Source organism: Mirounga angustirostris, unplaced genomic scaffold (assembly GCF_029215605.1).
Source record: "Mirounga angustirostris isolate CCGP_5_RB_7025 unplaced genomic scaffold, mMirAng1.0.hap1 SCAF_9, whole genome shotgun sequence".
NCBI classification, from domain to species: domain Eukaryota; kingdom Metazoa; phylum Chordata; class Mammalia; order Carnivora; family Phocidae; genus Mirounga; species Mirounga angustirostris.
This window is the reverse complement of record NW_026991717.1, coordinates 92744335-92753835: the sequence shown is the minus strand read 5'-3', so window position 1 is coordinate 92753835 and position 9501 is coordinate 92744335. Positions and strand designations below refer to the sequence as shown.

The window sequence follows — 9501 nt, the reverse complement described above, 5'->3', positions numbered from 1 at the left end:
AGAGCCAAGAGAATTATTAAATTGCCTAAGTCTGTGGGTCCTCTTGGTCTTTCCTAGAATCTGGGCACATCAGCTACTGATGAAGAATGGGGAAGAGGAAAATATTAGAAAAAGAGAAATTTGGCTAACTACAGCCTAAACCATGGCCCAACTCAGTGGCTGATTGCCTAGAAACAGCACTGAAGACGTAAAACAGGCAGATTTTCAGGTAGGTGCATCAGTGTTGGGGTTAATGATACTGTGCTAAGGACATCCTTTAGGCAGCAGCCTAGAACACTCAGGGACAATGTGGCCCCCAACTGAGGCAACAGCTAGAAACTAAGAAAGCAAACCGCACCATGAGAGAAGCAATGGATTGATGCAATAGTTGATGCTGCAGCAACACTCACCAAATTAATATAACTTAGAGAATTTTTGTTAGTTATGACTGTTCCCCACAGATCCCAGGTATAACCAATTCATTAGTTTACAGCACTTTAATCCCTGACTCTTGATAAGCTAATAATTCCCAGCATGACCAGATGTGTAACATGAAAGAGGCACAAGTTGATGATGGAGAATGAAGAGGCAAGGCTGGTGGCCGGATTTAGAGCAGCAATTCCTAAATTTTAATATACATATGAATCAACTAGCGATCTTACTAAATTGCAGATTCTTATTCAGTAAGTCTGGGGATAGTCTTCAGATTTTATGTTTCTAATAAACTCCCAGGTTGTTCCAATGTTACTAGCCCATGAGATACACTTTGAATAATAAGGAATTAGAGAATGGGAACAATTTCTAAGCCTAAAAAGGGTTAAAAAATTCTTGGCTTTGGGTATGGAGTAATACAAAAGAGAAAATAATGTACAAACTGTACTATGTTAAAACACAGCAAGACCATAGCCAAACAACAGTCTGGTGTACCACAATTCTGGCCACCACAACCTTCTAAGTAAGCCTGTTAATATGGGCAGCCCAACACCCAATAAATGCAACATTGGTCTAGTTAAACAAAACAAAAATTGTGTATATTCCTCTACAAGAAAAACCATTATTGGATAATACATTTCTACAAGGAATTATTTTACTAATACTAAATCTTTATGAGCTGTCCTTCACCAGTATTTTATCCAGCTAACTTCTACCACTACTTACTCAAATCTAATTCCCCAGAGGAATGTACTCTAAGGTCTAAGGGAGAGCTGCATGGTAAATGCACTTAAGATGCAGTGTGTTTCTGTGCTATAGCTCCTAACACAAGCATAATTAATATTTATGTGAATATTTCTTCAATTTCTATCTCTTCCACTACAATATAAGTTCTGTAATGTGATGGACCCTGTTTTATCTTGTTCAGTACTGTAATGCTATAATCTAAAATGATGTCTGGCCCATATTAGGCACTTAAATATTTGTTGAAAAACTAGTTTTGAAGAATCAAAGCATTCTATGCAAAATAATATAAGCAAAGTCTAGGGATCACATAGTTGTTCTAGCAACTAATATAAACAGGGGGTGCAATAAGAGATAAGCCTATAAAATAATTGAAAGATAAATTAAGGAAGAACTGAGTTTTCTGATTAAAATAGTACAGATTGAGTAAAGAACCTATGTTAACAGATAATATGATTAAAGTATCACGTATCAGCTGTGAGAAATTGCTTAGAAAGGTATTGCAGTCAATAAAGGTTTTGGGAAATGATGGTCTCAGGACGGTGGCAATGATCACAGAAATGAGTGAATTGACATAAATGGCATTCAGAAAGATGAATGAAAGGATTTATTTTTGGGTGAGAGCCTAAAGATGAGAAACGAATCAAAGAAGATCTTGATATTTCAAGACTGAATGAACTTAGAGATTTTTTGCTTCTGGCTATGATGGAATATATATTACCAAACTAGCCCTCCCCCTATAAACTACCATAAAATTAGAAAAATACATACTCTTTTCAGGCATTGGGCAATAATCAGTGAAATCCTATGATTCCTGAAAGATGAGCTACTCATGAAGTAAGCCCTACAATTGCCCTAGCTCTCTGTCCAGGGACAATTTCCTAATCACAACACAATGAGCTGGATACCAAGCAGAGTACAGCAATTCCATTGAGCTAAAAAAGCAAAGATCAGAGTTCATGGTAGCTGGGGACCTGCTGGAATTTGTGGGGCAGAGCACCTAAGAGAAGGGACCTATTCACAGAATGGGACACAGAATTCTATGCGGGGCTCCCACATAGGGGTTCCTTGGCTGCACATACATAGGGAAAGACTAAAGTCAGAGAGTATCTGCTATGGGTTAAAAGTGATGAGAGATATGAGATATCAAGCAGTGCAAGAGGACACTGGAGTTCAAGCCAGCCATAATGAGAGACCAGGTAAATAGTTCATTAACACCTTGAACATGCAGATGAGACATCAGAAAGCTTGTGCCTCAAGAGTAACAACCATATCACAGAGTAGAGCCTACTTTTGGCATGCCATAACAAATCTTAAAACCAAGCATGGAAGATCTGCAGGAGAAGAGTTTAAATGTTAGCTCTGCCAAATACAGAGACTTGGAGACACCTTGTGAAAACAAATACTATACATCATCCCAGCTTCCCAAAGATTTACAGGTTCTGGCCCTCAACAGAGCCTCAGTGAGTCTTGAAGGAATTAAATAATACAAGATATTGTTTAGGCACAGGAAATGCCAAATAAATTAAGTCATGATCTTATGCACAGGAAAGGGACTATACAAGGCCAAGGAGAGAACTTTTCAGCTTGAGTGAAAAGATCAGATCTTTCATGCTCAATATCTGTAAAATTTCTTACCACTGGCTAATCTCTCTTTTGAAACTTACTTTCTTGGATTCCAGGATACTCCATTCTAATTTTTCCCATCTTTAGTCTCAGACTAGGCTCTTCTCATTTTATCTAATTCTGTTATCTTTCTCTTCACCCTAAAGTAGGTGTCCCCCAATGTTTAATCTTAGACCCTTTCTCAGCTTCATAATTTTGTAAATTCTCTCTGGCTGTATGTCTACAATCATTTCTCTGTGTTTGATATTCAAATCTGCCTGCCTATCTAGCCATGAGCTCCAGACTAATACCTTCAATTATCTCCAGGGAGACAGCTCATTAACCACTCAAGTTTTAACTAAAACCAAAATTTAACTTATTAACAAAACATGTTGTTCCTCTTGTATTCCTTATACTGATTAATATCAGACCACTTGGTCCACTGTCAACTTAAGCTATGTGTAGAAATGAAAAAGCAGAGGTGAACTTTGTTATTATTTTGTTCATTGCCACCTTTCCAAGGATAAATAAGACCATTTTCCGTGTATTTTAATCCTCTATTAGGCTAATCAACTGTTCTTTGATACAATACCAATTTTTATAAAAATGGTAATCACGCCATGTGATCCATTTCTATAAGAATGTTTTGCAAGCTTTAGTGTGCACAGGAATTTCAATAATACCAGTGATTAATATTTATTGGATGCACTATTATAAGATCTTCCCACAATTATTTCATTTAAGCATCACAAAGATAAAGTCATTCTCATGTAAGCATATTAAAAATAGAAATTTTGATATAGTAAGTCTGGTTTGAGACCCAAGGGTCTATATTTTTAACAAATATTCAAATGTTTTTGATACATTTAGGGCATTAGATTCACTATTTTATAGAGTATCTCTTTAATATGCCAGTAAGTTTTAGTTCCTGACATCATTGTGTTAATTCATGACTCATCTCTCTCTCTAAATATGTTACTTTCTATTTTTCTTTACAACTGCAATCTTTCCCCTCTGTGAAAATTCTGTACTCTGTCATTAGCAAGTTTTTTCAGGCCCCTCAGTTCACTAGAATAGAATTGCTTTGGCTACGCATAGTTGTACTATCTCAAATATATTCAAATAGTTGAGCTATATTACGATGGATAATGCAACACTGTCCATATATTCCTATTTATTTTAAAACTCTGGCCTTTTAATTTAAAATACATCTGATAAGTGATATTGGTTATATTATAATTAGATTATAATGTTCTCAATTCCAAGAAAATTCCTTCTAATAATTCTAAACACAGAGGCAACCAATTTTAAACAAGCAGAGATGCACTAAGTTAAATAAAATTAAAATAAACAACCCCAAAATACTGGTAGCTTAATATATTAATAGTCTATTTCTCCTTCTTGTGTCATAGTTAATAGACATATACATGGCACGTGTTCGTTTACAGCATGTTGGGGAAGAGGTGTGATGCTGATCTGCTTCACATCATCATTTCCAGCGGTTCAGCCATCTTCTAGGAGTCTCTTAGTGTATGCGTAACATTCCTTTAAATGATTCCCTAAAAGCCTCAGATTCTACTTCCATTGTATACAAACTATTAAGATTGTGTTTTCCTGAAAAAGAAATCACTGAATCTAAATAAACTGGAAAATCTTTAATAGAAAAACCTTTTTATAATTGTAATTTTCCAGCATGCAAATATGGTAAACATAGGCAGCAATGTATAAAACTATAGTTTAAATTTTAATAGTAATTCACCTTTAAGGGATAAAAGAAGGTTACAGTCTATAGCTCAAAAACTTGCACACCTTGCAGGAAAGGAACAAAACTTTATTTCACCATATTACAGAGACTAAAAATAACTAGCCATATAAAATATTATCAGTTATTAATACCTCAAATGTTCATGTCCTATCTTGGTAAATCCTATGAAGCTAGTAAAGTCTGATACACTAATGTGAATGTCCAGATAGCACAGCAATACTTTAACTCACAGTGTCCATTTAATGTGAACTATGATTCTAGGGTACAAAAGACCAATTAAAGATGAGTTGGGAAGTATTTTTCCAGCCTCATGAATGAGAACAGACCCAGTGCACATTACCATTTGGTTCCTAAAGCTTATCTAAATAGTCCGACCTACCAGAGAACTTATAAAATAAATGCAGCTCTTGTGACTCAATTCATAGAAAACTATTCCTATATGAGGGCTCAACATTTCCCACTGACTTTTGTCTTTTTATAGTAGTTATTTCAAATAGCTTTTTCCTTACTCTAGTAAATAATCTGAAATTTAAGAGAAACTGAATTTGGCAAGCTAGGCCAAATTAATCGGAAGAGAGTTGATCATAATGAAATGGGATGATTCCAAATAGTATCTGAATTCTGTTTCACTTGCCTACTAGCATTCCTGGCTCTTGAAGAAGATATTAAAAGGAGCCACTCCAGGGGTATCTGGGTGGCTCAGTCGGTTAAGCATCAGTTCTTTGATATTATCTCAGGTCATGATCTCAGGGTTGTGAGATGGCACCCCGAGTCAGACTCCATGCTGGATGTAAAGCCTGCTTAAGATTGTCTCTCCTCCTCCCTCTGCCTCTTCCCCTCCTTGGTGCTCTATCACTCTCTAAAGCTAAAAAAAAAAACGAGAGAGAGAGAGAGACACTCCAGGCAAATACACATGTAACAAACAGGATGTTAAAACACAAGTCTTTCTGCTTCAATTAAGACAAAAAATATGATACACATCAATAAAAATGAGTACAAGACAGATGACCATATGCAGAATTTACAAAGAAAATGTCAATATTAACAATTCTTGGATTCCTCAAGCAAATCAGAGATAATAAAGAGGGTCAAGGTACAGAGAGAGTGGGGTTTTTTTAAGAGACTCATTGATGGAAATCCCCAGCCTCCCCCAAAAGAAATGGGGTAAGTATGGAAGTGTGAAATCTTCCATCTAAAACCTTAGAATGGGCATTTCCATTGCAGTATTCCCAGATCCTAGAATGTCAATTCCCTAAGGTAGAAGATACAGTGAATGCTTCAGAATTTTAAAGTGGCTGTGGCAGCAGAATAAATGTATCTGTGCTGGGACTGCCAGGTCTAAGATGGTGAGCCATGCCAAAAAGAGAAAAAGCAAGGTTAAAATATTATTATTTATAGTGATATATTACATAATGAATTAACACTGTATTTGTAACTTAGAAGGACTAAAACTGTAAGATTGTTATCAGAGAGGAACAAGAAATGTCTTGGACCTGTGAAAATTGCATCAAGGGTAAGGGTAAGAACACTGTCTCTCTGAGTAAGTTTTCATGGCCACAGAACATAGAAATAAATTGTGCTTTGATTACAAATAAATTACATATGTGAAACATCCAAATGAACCAATATTTATGATTAAAAAGGACTTGTCCCCAAATGACTTTGGGGGACCCCAGCTTTGACAAGTGGACTAAGTCATAAGGTCTAGTTAGTCATAGATCATCTTGTTTACAACAGGCCAGCCAAAGAAGCCAAGTCCCTAAGGTTACAGTTGTTCTTTGGTCATCAGTATTTCATCTTACTCATGGTGGTAACACATCAAGGAGAAAACCAGTTTCTCCTAAAAGCAGAAAGCATTTGACTAAAACTTTTAAACCCAGAGCAAGTAAGAATCAGCCATAAGGTCGTCTTATCAAAATAATTAGGAAATAATATTCCAAAAGTATACATCATAGGACAACCAAAGGACCACCGAATGGATAAAATATATTTGCATTCAAATATTCCTACCGTGTCTGGGTCTGATGCTTGTTCCATTTCTTTAAATTGTGTTTGTTTGTTTTGCCTTTTAATGAGCCTTCTATTTTTTTCTTGATAGCCAGATATGAGGTATTGGGTAAAAGAGACTGCTGTAAAAAGGCCTTCATAATATGGTGGTGAGGGAAAGCATTTTTTAGTCCTTTGATTAGGTCTCAGTCTTTTAATGAGCCTATGCCTCTGCACAGTAAATTTCACAAATGTTGCTTCCGTTTTTGTTTTTTTGTTTTTTTTTTCTCTCTCCCCACTTAGGTGGTGGAGGATAGCTAGAGGATTCTGGAGTTAGGTATTTCCCTTCCCCCAGGTCAACTAGTCTCTGATAATACCCCAGCAAGTTAGACTCCCATTAAACTAGTTTCTCCTGAAGGCACACCTTCTTAAGAAGAGCAGAATGCTCGGAGTATTTCAAAATGTTTCCTTTGCCCCTCCCCCTGCAGGAAGCCTGACGGATTTATTCTCCCATATTTACTGTAGAAATCTGGTAATGTTTCTGGAGGTAAATCTCACATATTGTGGGCCCCCTGCCTATGACTGGGGCCTCTATGGTTTTTAACACTCAGAATTGTCCATCCTGAACCTCTAGCAATTTGTCAGTTATAGTTCAGGTTTTCCTACCCTGGCACTGGTTCCCCGGTTTCTATTCTATGGAACTTTATGCCCTGTTTTTGCTTGACTCTGCAATCTTGGGGACAGTAGTTTGTCCTGTGTTTCCCCGCCCCCCGACCTATAGATCCCAGAATTGTTGATTTTTTAGTCTATTCTGCTTTTTACTTGTTAAGACAGAGTGGCAACTTCCAAGCTCCTTATATGCAAACCAGAGACTGGAAGCCTTAAATAGATTTTAATCTCTTCCAGCATTATACAAGAAAACGTAACCCCTAATACTCTTAATCAATAGCATCCTTGTGCTTACTTCGGCAGCACATATACTAAAATTGGAAAGATACAGAGAAGATTAGCATGGCCCCTGAGCAAGGATGACAGGCAAACTCGTGAGGCATTCCATATTAAAAAAAAAAAAAAAAAAGTAACCTTGACTTTGACCTTTTAGCACTCTTCTCAAAGGTTACAGTGAGAGTGAGGCAGGATGAATGCCTCTAAAATGCATTTAAAAGACCTGTCCTCTAAACCATAACTTAGCTGAAGAGAGAGGGCTTGAATGAAAGAAGATATTAACAGTTTTCTTCATTTTACTACATTGATTAAACAGCAACTAATTCAGTATTGCTATAATCAGGTTCATGGTACAAGTTCAAAAGAGCTCAAAAACTGAAATTAAAAATGAGCATATTGATCCTTATCACATAACTTTCAACCAAAGGCTTCTATCTTCACCATATATATAAATTCTTATTTCAAGAACACAAGGGGCTCTTAGTTTTAGTTATTTTCTAGTACCTGGTCCAATGTTCAAAAAGCATTTAGTTTAGAAAACCATGGTTTTGAACCCAAGTCACCATGGCCATGAACATCACAGTATTCTTAAAATTCTGAGGACATCCTCCTAATCATTCTGAACAGAGACAACTCCAAGCAAGCAAGAAGCATTGCTTATTAACTAAAGCATGCAAGGAGAACAGATAACTACTGTCATTGGAGTGTATATATATATATATATATATAATATTTCTCAGAGCCAGAGATTCACTGCACTGTGACATAATGTCAAATACATTTGGAATTCTTCCCACCCTCACAAAATTAGAAAGTTAGTCACTTCTTAGTAAACATTATACTATCAGATAAAATGGGAGTAATAATACATTCAGTGTGTGATAGATTATTACAGGTAACCTCAGTGCCTGAGACAAAAGAAAATAAAGGTCACGGACACAGAGGAATTTCATAGCAAGATAAAATTATTGTTGGCTTAGTTGCTGTCATCCTTTAGGCTGATAAGACAATGTCCTCTCATTAGTTTTGGGCTCATAAATAGCCTATAAGGATTTCTGCTCTACAAGTATCTTCTTTACTCACCTGAGAACTCTTCAGAATTAGACGTTTAAGAATCCACAGTTTTGGCTTTAAGACAGTGATACTTAGCCAAGTCAGTACATTAGAGTCACCTGGGAGCTTTTAAACCTAAAGATTCTTTAAGCTACAACCTCAGAGTTTCTGATTTAATTGGTTTGGGATAGAGCCCAAACAAGATTTTTTTTTTTTTTTTAAGTAACAAAAGACTTAAAATGGGGCTGATTTGGGCAGATGCAGTCCTTATGTAGGAAGGTGAAACTGTATCTGGTGTTATGTATGTTAGAGTAAATAGAACACGAAATACATAGACACACTGTAGACAAATAGAAGAGAAAGGAACAAAAAGACAAGGTAAAAATTTAAACTGCTAAGTGCAATATTTTGCCTAGAACCAATTCTTGCTCATCATCATAGCTTTTAATGGGAGTGCAAAAGCCTGAAGAAGAGTAGATGGACTTGGAAAAGTTTGGCACAAGGTGAATTTTAGGAAACTTGTCCTGAAAGTCTATTTATCATGGTTGACTTCTTTCTGAGGAGTAGGACAAAAATGTTTGACAAGCATTGTCTTCACCATAGTCCTTAGCTCAGCAGGTATTTTTTCCTACTTCGGATGGAGGAAATTTTCACAGAGACAATAAATGACCCTACAAAGGTCACCCAACATTTTCTGTCACTCCAACTGGGAAAATAATAAGTTAAACTTAAGAAATGCCTTCTTTTCAAAGAGAACTAAATACACATTTCCAGGTGGAGAAGGTGACAAGAATCATCATCCTCTCTTAGGTCAATTTACCACTTACATCTACAGATTTAACAAAATGCAAAAGAGTTTATGGCAGACCCCACTTCCACGCCTTAATCTCAAAAGCGATGGCACTAGTAAATAAGATTTAAAACCTTCTCAGAGTGCAATAAATGTTTGTGGAGTAAAGATTTATCTTAAATACATAGCACAGCTAAATTGC

General features: G+C 36.3%; 1 non-coding gene across 1 annotated transcript; it reads left to right on the top strand.

Moving 5' to 3' along the window:
• Positions 1–7467: 7467 nt before the first annotated feature.
• LOC123862552 (U6 spliceosomal RNA) lies at positions 7468–7574 on the top strand. The gene has a single exon (XR_006795256.1). It is a non-coding gene; the product is annotated as a U6 spliceosomal RNA (small nuclear RNA).
• The last annotated feature ends 1927 nt before the right edge of the window (positions 7575–9501 follow it).